This window comes from Urocitellus parryii, chromosome 4 (genome assembly GCF_045843805.1).
Source record: "Urocitellus parryii isolate mUroPar1 chromosome 4, mUroPar1.hap1, whole genome shotgun sequence".
NCBI classification, from domain to species: domain Eukaryota; kingdom Metazoa; phylum Chordata; class Mammalia; order Rodentia; family Sciuridae; genus Urocitellus; species Urocitellus parryii.
Window position 1 is genome coordinate 101,617,672 of NC_135534.1, and position 18,434 is coordinate 101,636,105.

Below are 18,434 nucleotides of genomic sequence, written 5' to 3' on the forward strand. Positions count from 1 at the left end.
CAAGCTGTGAAAGATAATGAGTGCCAACCAAGAATATTGTATCCAGAAAAATTAAGCTTTCGATTTGAAGATGAAATAAAAATCTTCCTTGATAAACAAAAGTTAAAAGAATTTATATCTAGAAAATCAGCAGTATAAAACATTCTTGGCACAATATTTAATGAAGAGGAAATAAAAAACAGCAATTAAAATCAGCAGAGGGAGGTAGTACACTAAAAACTAATCAAGGAGGAAAACCAATTCAAGTAAAATAACAAAAATAAACATTTATGGCTGAGAATACAAACCATGTCTCAATAAAAACCCTGAATGTTAATGGCTTAAACTCACCAATCAAATACATAGGCTAGCAGATTGGAATATAAAAAAAGACCCAACAATATGCTGCCTCCAGGAGACTCATCTGATAGGAAAAGACATACACAGACTAAAGGTGAAAGGTTGGGAAAAATCATACGACTCACAAGGACTGTAGAAGCAAAGGGTTTTACATCCTTGTATCACATAAAGTAGAATTCAAGCTAAAATTAATCAAAAGGGATAAAGATAGACATTGCATACTACTCAAGGGAACCATGCACCAATAAGACATAACAATCATAAATATATATGCCCCAAACAATGGTGAAGCTATGTTCATTAAACAAACTCTAAAGTTCACAGTCAAATTGACCACAACACAATAATCTTGGGTGACTTTAAGACACCTCTCTCACCACTGGTAGATCTTCCAAACAAAAGTTGTATAAAGAAACTATAGAACTCAATAATATGATCAATAACTTAGATGTAACTGACATATATAGAATATTTCAACCTGCATCAAGCAGATACACTTTCTTCTCAGTAGCAAATGGATCCCTCTCTAAAATAGACAATATACTAGGTCACAAAGCAACTTGTAGCAAATATACAAAAGTAGAGCTACTACCCTGCATTCTATCATACTATAATGGAATGAAATTAGAAATCAAAGCTAAAATAAGAACCGAAATCCACTACAACACCTGGAGACTAAATAATATGCTATTGAATGTCCCAAAGACATCAAGGAGGATATTAAAAAAAAATTTAGAGGTGAATGAGAACAAGATACAATGTATCAAAATCTCTGAGACACTATGAAAGCAATTCTAAGAGGAAAGTTCATTGCATGGAGTGCATTCCTTAAAATAAAAAGTCAACAAATAAATGACCTCACACTACATCTCAAAGCCCTAGAAAAAGAAGAACAAATCAGCAGCAAAAGCAGTGGAAAGCAAGAAATAGTTAAAATTAAAGCTGAAATCAATGAAATTGAAACAAAAGAAACAATTGAAAAAATTGACAGAACACAAAGTTGGTACATTGAAAAAAATAAATAAAATTGACAGACCTTTAGCCATGCTAATGAAGAGAAAGAGAGAGAGATAACTTAAAATTACCAGCATATGTGATGAAAAAGGTAATAGCACAACAGACACTACAGAAATACAGAGGATAATTCAAAATCATTTTGAAAACTTATACTCCAATAAAATAGATAACATGGCATTGACAAATTTCTTAAATCATATGATTTGCCCAGATTGACTTAGGAAGATATACACAATTTAAGCAGACCAAAATCAAGTGATGAAATAGAAGAAGCCATCAGAAGCCTACCAACCAATAAAAGCCCAACTGGATGGATATACAGCCAAGTTCTACAAGACCTTTAAAGAAGAACTAATACAAATACTCTTCAATTTATTTCAGGAAATAGGAAAAGAGGCAGCACTTCCAAACTCACTCTATGAGGCCAATATCACTCTGATTCCAAAACCAGGGAAAGATACATTAAAAAAGGGAAACTTTAGACCAATATCTCTAATTAACATAGATGCAAAATTCTAAATAAAATTCTGGCATATTGTATATAAAAACATGTCAAAAAAGTCTTGCACCATGAACAAGTGGGATTCATCCCAGGGATGCAAGGTTGGTTCAACATACAGAAATCAATAAATGTAATTCATCACATTAATAGACTTAAAGATAAAAATCATATGATTATCTCAATAGACACAGAAAAAACATTTAACAAAATATAGCACCCTTTATGTCCAAAACACTAGAAAATCTAGGAATAACAGGAACATATTTCAACATTGTAAAGGCTATCTACACTAAGCTTCAGGCCAACATCATTCTAAATGGAGAAAAATGAAGGCATTTCCTCTAAAAACTGGAAATAGACAAAGATGCCCTCTTTCACCACTTCTATTCAATATAGTTCTTGAAACACTGGCCAGAGAAATTAGACAGGTGAAAGAAATTAAAGGGATATGTATAGGAAAAGAAGAACTTAAATTAGCTCTATTTGCTGATGATATGATTCTATACCTAGAAGACCCCCCCCAAAAAAAAAACTCCACCAGAAAACTTCTAGAACTAGTAAATGAATTCAGCAAAGGATCAGAATATAAAACCAATAGCCTTAAATCAAAGGCATTTGTATATAGCAGTGACAAATCCTCTGAGAAGAAATGAGGAAAACTACCCCATTCACAATAACCTCAAAAAAAAGATACTTGGAAATTAACTTAATGAAAAAGGTGAAAGATCTATACAATGAAAATTACAGAACCCCAAAGTGAGAAATCAAAGAAGACCTTAGAAGATGGAAAGATCTACCTTCCTCTTGGATAGGCAGAACTAATATTATCAAAATGACCAGACTATCAAAGCACTATACAAATTTAATGCAATTCCGATCAAAATTCCGATGGATTTCTCATAAAAATAGAAAAAACAATCATGTAATCCATCTGGAAAAATAAGAGACCCAGAATACCTAAAGCAATCCTTATCAGGAAGAGTGAAGCAGACCTTAAACTATACTAGTAACAAACAAAACTAGAGCAATAGTAACAAAAACAGCATGGTATTGGCACCAGAACAGGCTGGTACACCAATGGTACAGAAGAGAGGACACAGAGACTAATCCACAAAATTATAATTATCTTATATTAGACAGAGGTGCCAAAAACACGCACTGAAGAAAAGATAGCCTCTTCAACAAATGGTGCTGGGAAAACTGGAAATCCATATGCAACAAATTGAAATTAAACCCATATCTCTCATCATGCACAAAACTCAATTCAAATGAATCAAAGACCTAGGAATTAATCTAGAGACTCTGTGTCTAATAAAAGAAAAAGTAGGTCCTAATCTTCATCTCGTGGAATTAGGCCCCAGCTTCCTTAATAAGTCTCCTATAGCACAAGAATTAAAACCAAGAATCAATAAATGGGATGGAATCAAACGAAAAAGTTTTTTCTCAGCAAAAGAAACAATCCATGAGGTGAACAGAGAGCCTACATCCTGGGAGCAAATCTTTACTCCTCACACATCAGATAAAGCACTATTCTCTAGGTTTTATAAAGAACTCAAAAAACTAAGCACCGAAAAATCAAATAACCCAATGAGCAAATGAACCAAGGACCTGAACAGACACTTCTCAGAAGAGGATATACAAATCAATGAAAAGATATATTAAAAATGCTCATCATCTCTAGCAATAGCAGAAATGTAAATCAAAACTACTCTAAGATAACATCTCACTTCAGTCAAAATGGCAGCTATCATGAAGACAAACAACACTAAGTGTTGGTGAGGATGTGGGGGAAAAGGCACATTCTTACACTGCTGGTGGGACTGCAAATTGGTGCAGTCAATATGGAAAGCAGTATGGAGATTTCTTGGAAATCTTGGCATGGAACCACCATTTGACCCAGCTATCCCTCTCCTGGGACTATACCTAAAAGACTTAAAATTAGCATACTACAGGGACACAGCCATATCAATATTTATAGCAGCACAATTCACAATAGCTAAACTGTGGAACCAACCTAGATGCCCTTCAGTGGATGAATGGATAAAAAAAAATGTGGCATATATACACAGTGGAATTTTACTCAGCAATAAAAGAAAATAAAATCATGCCAATTGCAGGTAAATGGATGGTGTTGGAAAAGATAATGCTAAATGAAGTTAGCCAATCCACCAAAAACAAATGCTGAATGTTTTCTCTGATATAAGGAGGCTGACTAATAGTGGGGTAGAGAGGGGGAATATGGAAAGAATAGATGAATTCTAGATAGGGATGAGGGGAGGGAGGGGAAGGGAGAGGGCATTGGGTTGGCAAGGATGGTGGAATGTGATAGACATCATCATCCAAAGTACATGTATGAAGACACAAATTGGTGTCAACATACTTTATATACAACCAGAGATATGAAAAATTGTGCTGTATATATGTAATAAGAATTGTAATGAATTCCACTGTCATTTATTTTTCACAAAAATCAATAAAAAAATAAAAGAAAGAAAATGCGGTAGTTTTCCTCATTTCCCTTCTAAGGATTTGTCACTGATATACACAAATGCCTTTAATTTATGGGTGTTGATTTCATATCCTGCTATTTTGCTGAATTCATTTACTAGTTATAGAAGTTTTCTGGTGGAACTTTTAGGGTCTTCCAGGTATAGAATCATATCATCAGTAAATAGTGCCAATTTGAGTTCTTCTTTTCCTATGTGTATCCCTTTAATTTCTTTTGTCTGTCTAATTTCCCTGGCCAGTGTTTCAAGGACTGTGTTAAATACAAGTGGTGAAAGAGGGCCTCCCTGTCTTGTTCCAATTTTAGAGGTAGTGCCTTCCATTTTTCTCCATTTGGAATGATGTTGGCTTAGCATAGATAACTTTTATGATGTTGAGATATGTTCCTGTTATCACTAATTTTTCTAGTGTTTTGAACACAAAGAGGGGATGTATTTTTTCAAATGCTTTTTCTGCATCTATTGAGATGATCATATGAATCTTATCTTTGAGTCTATTGATGTGATGAATTACAATTATTGATTTCCATATGTTGAACCAAACTTGTATTTCTGGGATGAATCCCACGATCTTTTTGATATGTTTTGTATTTGACTTGCCAGAATTTCATTGAGAATGTTGGCACCTATGTTCACTTGAGATGTTGGTTTTAATTTATATTTTTTAATGTGTTTTTGCCTGGTTTTGGGATGAGGGTGATATTGGCCTCATAGAATGAGTTTGGAAATGCTGCCTCTTTTTATATTTCCGAAATAAGTTGCAGAATATTAGTATTCATTCTTCTTTAAAGGTCTTGTAGAACTCAGCTGTATATCTATCCAGTCCTGGACTTTTCTTGGTTGATAGACTTTTGATGGCATCTGCTATTTCATCACTTTAAACTCATCTGTTTAAATTATGAATATCATCATTATTCAATATATTATTCCAGGATCTCCTGACTTTGAGGGTCTGGGTTGAAAAATCTGCTAAGAAATGTATTGGTCTCCCCCTATATATGATCTCATTCCTCTCTCTTATGGATTTTAAGATTCTATACTTATTCTGTATACTAGGCATTTTCATCATGATATGTGTTGGTGTAGATCTATTGTAATTTTGTACATTTGGTGTCCTGTAAGCCTATTGTATTTGGTTTTCCAAGTCATTCTTTATGCTTGGGAATTTTCTGATATTATCTCATTAAAGAGATTGTGCATTCCTTTGGTTTGCAACTCTGTGCCTTCCTTTATCCCAATAACTCTTATATTTGGTCTTTTGATGCTGTCCCATAATTCTTGGATGTTCTGTTCATGGTTTGTAACTTTCTTCACTGTGTGATAAACTTTATTTTCCAGACTGTATACTTTGTCTTCATTATCTGACATTCTTTTTTCCAAGTGACCTAGTCTGTTGGTTATGCTTTCTATTGAGTTTTAAATTTGATTTATTGTATTTTTCATTTCAAGGATTTCTGACTGGTTATTTTTCACAGTTTATATATCTCTCTTGAAGTAATCTTTTGCTACCTGTATTTACTCTCTTGTCTCATTGTTGGAGTAATCAATTTTTGCTTGTATTTGCTTATTTATGACATTCTTTAATTCACAGATTATTTTAATTATGAACCTTCTGAACTCCTTCTCAGACATTTCAGTAACGTCAGTGTCCATGGGTACTGTTATTACAGTGTCCTGGTTTGTTGGGGGCACTTTCCTCCCTTGTTTTTTCATGTTGCCTATGTGTCTTCCTTTCTTGCAGTGTGGATCTGAGATATTAAGTTTCTTCCCTATATTCTTTTAGTAGCCGTATAGATTGTCTGTACCTTACCTTGATGTTGGGCTTCCAGATCCTGGTAGTGTCCCTCAATGAATGCTACTGCATACTGGATCTGGGACCTGCATAAGTTGAAGTGGGTGGATCTGGGAAGCTGGGCTTAACCTCCCATGGTAGTCTGCTGTTTGAAAGTCTGGTGGTCCTGCACCAGAGGTCAGGCTCTGTCAGGTGTCTTCCCAGGAAGACACTCTGTCAGGTGTCTTCCCTGCCTGCTGTGCACCTGGGTCCAGCACAGGTGGGTGTGGGTGAATCTGGGCCACTGGGCTTGACCTCCTGTGGTAGTCTGCTGGTGAGAAGGGGCAGTTCTGCACCAAAGGCTAGGCTCTGGCGGGGCAGTGGTGAACTTGGCCTACTGAGAGCCTGGATCTTGCGTGGGTTGATGTGGGCCGTCTGGTGGATCTTGGTTTCTGTGGTAATCTACTGGTCAGAATGGGTGGTCCTGCACCAGAGGCTAGGCTCTGGTGTGTGTCTGCCCCAATGGGGAAAGAGTGGACCAGGTCTGCTGTGCACCTGGGCCCCACAGAGGCTGGTGAGGGTGAATCTCTAATTGTTTTTGTTGAAGATCTATTGTTGATAAGGGTGTGTTGAAATCACCCAGTGTTATTGTATGGGGATGTATCGTGATTTAATGTCAAGAAGTATTATTTTTTATGTAGTTAGGTGCAATAACATTTGGGCCATATATATTTACTCTTCTCATACCTTCTTGTTGGATTGTTTCATTTCCTGGTGTGTCATGGCCTTTTTTTGTCTCTTCTGATTAATTTTTTTCTTCAAGTCTGTTTTGTCAAATATAAGAATAAATGCTCCTTTTCAGATTCTATTCGTATGGAATATTTTCTTTCCATCATTTTACTTTCAGCCTGGCAATGTCTTTTCCTTTGTGATTAGTTTCTTGCAAACAGCATATATTTGGTTCTTGTTTTTTAATCAATTCCTACTAATCTATGTCTTTTAATTGGGGAGTTGAGACCATTTTCATTCAGTGTTATTATGGCTATGTGTTTATTGTTTTTGTTGGGAGTCTCCCTGAGAACTCCCCAGGCCTTTCAAACATGGTGGCGGGCAAATTGCCAGTGGGCAGCTAGAATTCCCCGGGCCTTTCAGATAAGAAGCCCTTAATGCAATATGGTGGCCGGCAGAGTGCCAGTGGGTGGATAACAAGTTGTTTTGAAAATTCACTAATTGGTCCTCCCGTCTTCTGCCCTCGTGAACAGTTCGTGATCTCCATGAATCTTATGCAGGGCAGACGTGCATGCACAGTAGGTGATTGGCCCCAGGAGCTTCCTGGTCTAAGATAACTGACTTTCACTTTCTATATAAGCTAGCAGCAGTTTGCAATAAAGCGCTTCATCTTTGTCACTGCTATCTGTGTGTGTGTTTTGATCTCCGATGATGAGCCTTGGCCTTTCAGTTTTCTTCTGTTTTGGCTTGTTTGACATATTTATATCTGTCTTGATTTTCATTTAATTGGTTTCTTTTCAAGTGATTTTCACATATTTTGGAGTTTTGGAGTTCTCCCTTTTATACTTTATCTATGAACTTTCTTTGTAGGGATGACTTAGTTGTCATGAATTTTTTTAGTTTTTTTCTTGGAATGGAAATTTCTTATTGCCCCATTGATTTTGAAAAAATATAGATGTATATTTTTTTTTCTGAACACAGCAATAGTTGTTTTCTTTTAGAGTTTGAGATATCTCATCCTCGGCTCTCTTTGAATTTAGGATTTAAGTTTAGGAGTCCAAGTGTGCTTTTGTTTACCCCATACCTTTATATGTTGGATATTTGTAAATTGCTTTTAATTTTACAGAAGCTCCCAATGTGAGATTGCCTTGAGTCTCTGAGAACACTTTGGACTTGAACTTTAAATTTTGAGCAATTTCAGAACTGTTGAGATTATGGGGACTTTGGGGAATTGACTAAATATATTTTGCATTGTCAGATGAGTATGAGATTTTGGAGACCAGAGGTAGAATGGTATGGTTTGGAAATGAGATGTCCCCCAAAACTTCATGTATGAGACAATGCATGAAGTTTCAGAGGAGAAATGATTGGATTGTGAGAGTCTTAACCCAATCCGTGAATTAATTCCTTATGCGATTAACTGAGTGGTAACTAGACGCAGATGGATGAGGCTGGAGGAAGTTGTTAATTGGGGGCGTGGCTATGGGGGTATACATTTTGTATGTAGAGCTGGAGTTTCTCTCTCTGCTTTATGATCACTGTGATGTGAGCTGCTTCTCTCTGCCACACTCCTTCTCTGTGATGTTCTGTCTTACCTTGAGCCCCAAGATATGGAGCTGGCCTTCTCTGGGCTAAGACCTCTGAAACCCTCAAACTTTCCTGCCCTACAGTGGTGATGGTCATATCCTTTAGTCACAGCAGCAAAAAAGCTGATTAAAACAGCTTTATTGGTTTGTCTCTAAATGTGACCTGATGTTTTTCTCTCATAGATTTTAGTATATTTCCTCATTTTCTTTTTTTTTTAATTTTTATTGTTGGTTGTTCAAAACATTACATAGTTCTTGATATATCATATTTCACACTTTGATTCAAGTGGGTTTTGAACTCCCATTTTTACCCTGTATACAGATTGCAGAATCACATCAGTTACACTTCCATTGATTTACATATTGCCATACTAGTGTCTGTTGTATTCTGCTGCTTTCCTATCCTCTACTATCCCCCCTCCCCTCCCCTCCCCTCTTCTCTCTCTACCCCCTCTAATGGAATTCATTTCTCCCCCTTGTATTATTTTTCCCTTACCCCTCACTTCCTCTTGTATGTAATTTTGTATAACCATGAGGGTCTCCTTCCATTTCCATGCAGTTTCCCTTCTCTCCCTTTCCCTCCCACCTCTCATCCCTGTTTAATGTTAATCTTCTTCTCATGCTCTTCCTCCCTACTCTGCTCTTAGTTACTCTCCTTATATCAAAGAAGACATTTGGCATTTGTTTTTTAGGGATTGGCTAATTTACTTAGCATAATCTGCTCTAATGCCATCCATTTCCCTGCAAATTCTATGATTTTGTCATTTTTTAATGCAGAGTAATACTCCATTGTGTATAAATACCACATTATTTTTAATCCATTCATCTATTGAAGGGCATCTAGGTTGGTTCCACAGTCTTGCTATTGTGAATTGTGCTGCTATGAACATCGATGTAGCAGTGTCCCTGTAGTATGCTCTTTTTAGGTCTTTAGGGAATAGACCGAGAAGGGGAATAGCTGGGTCAAATGGTGGTTCCATTCCCAGCTTTCCAAGAAATCTCCATACTGCTTTCCAAATTGGCCACACCAATTTGCAGTCCCACCAACAATGAACAAGTGTACCCTTTTCCCCACATCCTCACCAGAACTTGTTGTTTGACTTCATAATGGCTGCCAATCTTACTGGAGTGAGATGGAATCTTAGGGTGGTTTTGATTTGCATTTCTCTGACTGCTAGAGATGGTGAGCATTTTTTAATGTACTTGTTGATTGATTGTATATCCTCCTCTGAGAAGTGTCTGTTAAGGTCCTTGGCCCATTTGTTCATTGGGTTGTTTGTTATCTTATTGTCAAATTTTTTTGAGTTCTTTGTATACTCTGGATATTAGGGCTCTATCTGAAGTGTGAGGAGTAAAGATTTGTTCCCAGGATATAGGCTCCCTATTTACCTCTCTTATTGTTTCTTTTGCTGAGAAAAAACTTTTTAGTTTGAGTAAGTCCCATTTGTTGATTCTAGTTATTAACTCTTGTGCTATAGGTGTCCTATTGAGGAATTTGGAGCCCGACCCCACAGTATGTAGATTGTAGCCAACTTTTTCTTCTATCAGATGCCGTGTCTCTGATTTGATATCAAGCTCCTTGATCCATTTTGAGTTAACTTTTGTGCATGGCGAGAGAAAGGGATTCAGTTTCATTTTGTTGCATATGGAATTCCAGTTTTCCCAGCACCATTTGTTGAAGATGCTATCCTTCCTCCATTGAATGCTTTTAGCCCCTTTATCAAATATAAGATAATTGTAGTTTTGTGGATTGTTTTCTGTGTCCTCTATTCTGTACCATATGTCCACCTGCCTGTTTTGGTACCAGTACCATGCTGTTTTTGTTACTATTGCTCTGTAGTATAGTTTGAAGTCTGGTATCACTATACCGCCCGATTCACACTTCCTGCTTAGCATTGTTTTTGCTATTCTGGGTCTTTTATTTTTCCATATGAATTTCATGATTGCTTTCTCTATTTATACAATACATGCCATTGGGATTTTGATTGGCATTGCATTGAACCTATAGAGAACTTTTGGTAATATCGCCATTTTGATAATGTTAGTTCTGCCTATCCATGAACAGGGTATATTTTTCCATCTTCTAAGATCTTCTTCTATTTCTCTATTTAGGGTTCTGTAGTTTTCATTGTATAAGTCTTTCACCTCTTTTGTTAGATTGATTTCCAAGTATTTTATTTTTGAGGATATTGTGAATGGAGTGGTTGTCCTCATTTCCATTTCAGAGGTTTTGTCACTGATATACAGGAATGCCTTTGATTTATGCATGTTGATTTTATATCCTGCCACTTTGCTGAATTCATTTATTAGGTCTAATAGTTTCTTTGTAGACCCTTTTGGGTCTGCTAGGTATAGAATCATGTCAACTGTAAATAGTGATAATTTAAGTTCTTCTTTTCCTATTTTTATGCCTTTAATTTCTTTCGTCTGTCTAATTGCTTGCTCTTGCCAGTGTTTTGAGAACTATGTTGAACAGAAGTGATGAGACAGGGCATCCCTGTTTTGTTCCAGATTTTAGAGGGAATGCCTTCAATTTTTCTCCATTCAGAATGATGCTAGCCTGAGGCTTAGCATAGATTGCTTTTACAATGTTGAGGTATGTTCCTGTTATCCTTAGTTTTTCTAGAGTTTTGAACATAAAGGGATGCTGTACTTTGTCGAATGTTTTTTCCGCCTCTATCGAGATTATCATATGGTTCTTATCTTTAAGTCTATTGATGTAGTGAATAACATTTATTGATTTCCATATATTGAACCAGCCTTACATCCCAGGGATGAATCCTACTTGATCATGGTGCACAATTTTTTTTGATATGTTTTTGTATCCGATTCGCCAGAATTTTATTGAGGATTTTTGCATCTAGGTTCATTAGAGATATTGGTCTGTAGTTTTCTTTCTTTGAAGTGTCTTTCTCTGGTTTAGGAATCAGGGTGATATTGGCCTCATAGAATGAATTTGGAAGGTCTCCCTCTTTTTCTATTTCCTGAAATAGCTTGAAAATTATAGGTATTAGTTCCTATTTAAAGGTTTTGTAAAACTCTTCTGTATACCCATCCGGTCCTAGGCTTTTCTTAGTTGGTAGTCTTTTGATGGTTTCTTCTATTTCCTCAATTGATATTGGTCTGTTTAGGTTGTCTATATCCTCCTGACTCAATCTGGGCAGATCATATGACTTAAGAAATTTATTGATGCCTTCACTATCTTCTATTTTATTGGAGTATAAGGATTCAAAATAATTTCTGATTATCTTCTGTATTTCTGAAGCGTCTGTTGTGATATTGCCTTTTTCATCCCATATACTAGTAATTTTAGTTCTCTCTCTTCTTCTCTTCGTTAGCATGGCTAAGGGTCTGTTGATTTTATTTATTTTTCAAAGAACCCACTTTTAGTTTTGTCAATTTTGTCAATTGTTTCTTTTGTTTCGATTTCATTAATTTCAGCTCTGATTTTAATTATTTCTTGCCTTCTACTTCTTTTGCTGTTGTTTTGCTCTTCTTTTTCTAGGATTTTGATATGAAGTATGAGATCATTTATTTGTTGTTTTTTTCTTTTTTTTAAGGAATGAACTCCAAGAAATGAATTTTCCTCTTAGTACTGCTTTCAATGTGTCCCATAGATTCCGTTATGTTGTGTCTGTGTTTTTATTTATCTCTAAGAATTTTTTAATTTCCTCCTTGATGTCTTCTATAACCCATTGATCATTTAGTAACCTATTGTTCATTCTCCAAGTGATGCATGATTTTTACTTCCTTCTTTTATTGTTGATTTTCAGTTTCATTCCACTATGATCAGATAAGATGCATGGTATTATCTCTACTCCTTTATATTGTCTAAGAGTTGCCCTGTGACATAATATATGATCTATTTTTGAGAAGGATCCATGTGCTGCTGAGAAAAAAGTGTAACTGCTTGATGTTTTGTGGTATATTCTATATATGTCCATTAAGTCTAGGTTATTAATTGTGTTATTGAGTTCTATAGTTTCCTTATTCAACTTTGGTTTGGAAGATCTGTCCAGTGGTGAGAGAGGTGTTTTGAAGTCTCCCATGATTATTGTATGGTGGTCTATTAGATTCTTGAACTTGAGAAGAGTTTGTTTGATGAACATAGCTGCACCATTGTTTGGGGCATATATATTTATGATTGTTATGTCTTGTTGGTGTATGGTTCCCTTGAGCAGTATGTAGTGTCCCTCTTTATCCCTTTTGATTAACTTTGGCTTGAAATCTATTTTATTTGATAGGAGTATGGACACTCCTGTTTGTTTCTGGAGTCCATATGAGTGATATGATTTTTCCCAACCTTTCACCTTCAGTCTATGTATGTCTTTCCCTATCAAATGTGTCTCCTTTAGGCAGCATATTGTTGGGTCTTGTTTTGTGATCCATTCTACTAGCCTGTGTCTCTTAATTGGTGAGTTTAAGCCATTAACTTTTAGGGTAATTATTGAGATATGGGTTGTTCTTCCAGCTATATTTGTTTATTTATGTTACTAAACATGGTTTGTTTTCCTCTTTGATTTCCCCCCCCTTTACTGTCCTACCTTTCACTATTGGTTTTCATTGTTATTTTCCATTTCCTCTTCCTGTAATGTTTTGCCGAGGATGTTTTGAAGAGATGGTTTTCTAGCTGCAAATTCTTTGAACTTTTGTTTATCGTCGAAGGTTTTAATTTCATCTTCCATCCTGAAGCTTAATTTCAATGGATACACGATTCTTGGTTGGAACCCATTTTCTTTCAGTGTTTGAAATATGTTATTCCAGGATCTTCTAGCTTTCAGAGTCTGTGTTGAAAGATCAGCTGTTATCCTGATTGGTTTACCCCTAAATGTAATCTGCTTCCTTTCTCTTGTAGCTTTTAAAATTCTCTCCTTATTCTGAATGTTGGGCATCTTCATTATAATGTGTCTAGGTGTGGATCTCTTATGATTTTGCACATTGAGCTTCATGTAGGCTTCTAGGATTTGGGATTCTGTCTCATTCTTCAAGTCTGGGAAGTTTTCTCATATTATTTCATTGAATAGATTGCTCATTCCTTTGGTTTGGACCTCTATACCTTCCTGTATCCCAATGACTCTTAAGTTTGGTCTCTTTATATTATCCCATATTTCTTGGATGTTCTGCTCATGGTTTCTTAACAGTCTTGATGAGCTGTCTATGTTCTTTTCAAGTTGAAATACTTTGTCTTCATTGTCTGATGTTCTATCTTCTAAGTGTTCTACTCTGCTGGCAGTATTCTCAATTGAGTTTTTAAGTTGGTTTATTGCTTCCTGCATTTCTAGGATTTCTGTTGGTTTGTTTTTTATAACCTCTATCTCCCTGTATAGTTGATCTTTTGCTTCTTGGATTTGTTTATGTAATTCATTGTCGAAGTGATCTTTCATTGTCTGATTTTGCTGTCTAATGTCTTCCTTGAGACTCCAGATCATCTGAAGCATGTATATCCTGAATTCTTTATCTTACATTCCATCTGCTGCAGCTATTACCTCTTCTAAAGTTGAGTTGACCTGCATTGCTTGTGGTCCTTTCTTTCCTTGTCTTTTCATACTGCTAGCGTTTCTTCTGCACCATTTGTTGAATAGGCCATCTTTTCTCCAATGTATGTTTTTGGCACCTTTGTCTTGTATGAGATAACTCTATTTGTGTGGTTTTGTCTCTGTGTCTTCTATTTTGGGCAATTGGTCTATAAGTCTGTATTGGTGCCAATACAATGCTGATTTTGTTGCTCTAGCTCTTTAGTACAGTTTAAGGTTTAGTATTGTGAAGCCTCCTGCTTCACTTTTCTTACAATGATTGCTTTGTTTATTTTGGGTCTTTTATATTTCTAATGAATTACATGATTGCTTTTTCTAATTCTATGCAGAATGACATTGGGATTTTAATAGTATTGTGTTAAATCTATATAGTGCTTTTGGTAGTCTGGCCATTTTGACAATATTAATTCTGCTTATCCAGTAGCATGGGAGATCTTTCCATCTTCTAAGTCTTCTTCAATTTATTTCTTTAGTGTTCTGTAGTTTTCATTGTAGCGGTCTTTCACCTCTTTTGTTAAATTGGTTTCCAAGCATTTTATTTATTAATTTTTTGAGGCTATTGTGATTGTTTTCCTAATTTCTCTTTCAGAGGATTCATTCCTGATGTATAGGAATGCATTTTATTTCTGGGTGTTGATTTTATAATCTGCTACTTTGCTGAATTCATTTATTAGTTATAGTTTTTTTTGTGGAACTTTTTGCATCTTCTAGGTATAGAATCATTTCATCAACAAATAGTGATACTTTGAGTTCTTCTTTTCCTATTTATATTCCTTTAATTTCTTTCATCTGTCTGATTGCTCTGGGTAGAGTTTCAAAGTCTACAATGAATAGAAGTGTTGAAAGAGGGAACCCTTGTCTTGTTTTAGTTTTTATAGGGAATTCTTTCAATTTTTCTCCATTTTGAATTATGCTGGCCTTGGATTTAGCATGTGTATCTTTCATAATGTTGAGGTATGTTCCTACTATTCCTAGTTTTTCCAGGGCTTTGAACATGAAAAGATGCTGTATTTTGTCAAATGCTTTTTCTGCATCTATTGAAATGATAATATAATTTCTTTTTAAAAATATTTTTCTAGCTGTAGATGGTCACAATACCTTTGTTTTGTTTATTTATTTTTATGTGGTGCTGAGGATTGAACCCAGTGCCTCACATGTGTGAGGCAAGCATGCTACTGCTGAGCCACAACCCCTTTCCTGGTAATATGATTCTTATCTTAAGTTTATTGATGTGACGAATTACATTTATTGGTTTCTGTATGTTGGACAACCTTGCATCCCTGGGATGAAACCTACTTGATGGTGGTGTACTCGTTTTAATATGTTTTTGTGTTTGATTTGCCAGAATTTTACTGAGAATTTTTACATCTATGTTTGTCAAGGATATTGGTCTGAAGTTTTCTCTCCTTGATGTGTCTTTGTATGTTTTTAATCTCAGGGTAATATTAGCCTCATAGAATGAGTTTGGAAGGGTTCCCTCCTTTCCTATTTCATGGAATACTTTGAGAAGTATTGGTTTTAATTCTACAATTCTTTGAAGATCTTGTAGAATTCAGCTGAATTCTGTCTGGTCCTGGGCTTTTCTTAATTGGTAGGCTTTTTATGGTGTTTTCTATTTCATCACTTTAAATCAATCATTTTGAATCATATATGACCTCCTGATTAAGTTTGGGTAGGTAATATACCTTTATAAATTTGTTGATGTCTTTGATATTTTCTATTTTTTTGGAGTATAAATTTCAAAATAGTTTCTAGTTGTCTTCTGTATTTTAGTCATGTCTGTTGTGATATTTCATTTTCATCATGTATTTTAATAATTTGAGATTTTTATATTTTTCTCTTCATTAGTGTGGCTAGGGTTCATCTATTTTATTTATTTTTTCAAAAATCCAACATTTTTTGCCAATTTTTTGATTTGTTTCTTTTGTTTCAGTTTCATTGTTTTCAGCTCTGATTTTAATTATTTTCTGTCTTCTACTGTTTTGGTGTTGATTTGTTCTTCTTTTTCTAGGGCTTCGAAATGTAATGCTAAGTCATTTATTTGTTGTCTTTTTGTCCTTTTAATAAATGAGCTCAAAGCAATAAACTTTCCTCTTAGTACTACCTTTGTAGTGTCCCAGAGATTTTGATATGTTTTATTGGTATTTCCTTGTTTTTAAATTTCAACGTTGATTTCTTCTACTGTGTATTCATCATTTATTAGTGTATTATTTTATCTCCATATATCACAGAAGCTTCTATTTTTTATTTTATCACTGATTTCTAATTTTATTTCATTATGATCTTATAGAATGTAGGGTATTATTTTTTGTATTTACTAAGAGTTGCTTTGTGGCATAAGATATAGTCTATTTTAGAGAATGATCTATGTCCTTCTGAGAATAAAGTGTATTCCCTCATTGATGGATGAAATATTCTATATATGTCTATTAAATCTAAATTATTGATTGTATTATTTAATTATATAGTTTCTTTGTTTAGTTTTTGTTTTGAAGATATTTCCAGTAGTGAGAGAGGTGTGTCAAAGTCACCCAGTATTATTGTGGTATGGTCTATTCGATTCTTGAAATTGAGAAGGGTTTGTTTGATGTACATTGAATGGGGCATACATATTTGCAATGGTTATGTCTTGGTGATATATAATTCCCTTAAGTAGTATAAAAATGTCCTTCTTTGTCCCTTCTGAATAACTTTGACTTGAAGTCCACTTTATCTGAAATGAGGATAAAACCCCTGTTTGTTTATGCAATCCATATGAGTAATATGTTTTTCCCATTCTTTCACCTTCAGTTTGTGGATGTCTTGGCCTATGAGGTGATTCTCTTGGAGACAGCATATTGTTAGGTCTGTTTTTTAATCCAATCTGTGAGTTTATTTTGTATGATTGATGAGTTTAGGTCACTCACATTCAAGGTTATTATTGAGATGCGATTTGTATTTCCTGTCATTTATATTTCTAATTTTTAATTTGATTGAATTTTCTTTTGATTGACTCTTCCTTTAATAGTACCTCCCTTGTTGGTCTTCACTTTTTTTTTCACTTCATCCTCATGGAGTATTTTGTTGATAATGTTCTGCAGTGCAGGCTTTCTAGATGTAAATTCTTTTGTTTATCATAGAAGGTTTTCATTTCATTTTCAAATCTGAAACCTAATTTTGATGGGTGTAGTATTCTTGGTTGACATCTCTTTCTTTTAGAGCTTGAAATGTATTATTCCAGGACCTCATGCTTTGAGGGTCTGCGTTGAGAAATCAGCTGAGATCTGATTTGGGTCCCCTACACACAATTTGGTTTTTGTTCTCTCATGGCATCTAATATTTTATACTTATTCTGTATTTTAGTCATTCTCATTATAATATGTCTTGTTGTGGGTCTGCTGTAATTTTGTACATTTGAGTTCCTAAAAGCCTCTTGTATTTGATTTTCCATTTCATTCTTTAGTTTTTGGGAATTTTCTGACATCATGTCGTGGAAGAGATTGTACATTCTTTTGGTTCATATTGCCGCTCCTTTATCTATCCTGATAACTCTTAAGTTTGGTTTTTTTCATGTTATCCCATAATTCTTGGAAGTTCTGTTCATGGTTTCTTATCATATCTCTGCTTGGTCAACTTTATTTTCAGGATTATATATTTTGTCCTTATTGGCTGAGGTTCTGTCTTCCAAGTCTGTTGGTGATGTTTTTATTGAATTTATAAATTGGTTTATTGATTCCTTCATTTTGAGAATTTCTGTTTGTTTTTATTTCTGGGATCTATAATTCTTTGTTGAAGTCATCTTTCACTTCCTGTATTTCTCTTTGATCTCATACTTTATATCATCCTTTACTTCCCAGATCAGTTTAAGTATGTACATTCTAAACTGTTTCCCAGACATTTCTTCTACTTTTTGTCAGTGGATTCTGTTACTGGAGCATCTTGGTTTGTTTGGGGTGCTTCATTCCCTTGTTTTTTTAATATTGTTTGTGTATTTTCCTACATAGTGGTATGGATCTGAGGCAGTACAGATTCTACCCTGTAGACTTTTATTGTTCCTGATGATTTCTAGTACCTCATCTTTTAAGGGGGAGACCAATATCAACAGCACCAAATGTAAACAATATTAAGTCTTAAACCTAATAACTCCCGCTAAGGCATCTACTGCTTTCTTGCAATAAACAGAAATTATGAGTTCAATCACTGTCTACAATATAAAGAGAAAATTCACTAAACGGGTTTACAGTTTCAAATGACGGACAATGAGAGAACAGAAGTAGTGCAGGATATGATGTTCATGAGGGAGGAAGAGAGGAGCCAGAAGCAAAAATCCACAGGAAGAGTGGAAGAAGAACTGACAGGTTGGCTGAGAGTTGGAGAAAAGGTAGAAAGAGAATCCAGGAAAACCCATAAGTGAGAGGAAGAATATATTCAAAGAAAAAAAAATTAAAAATATAAGAATAAAATAAAACTATA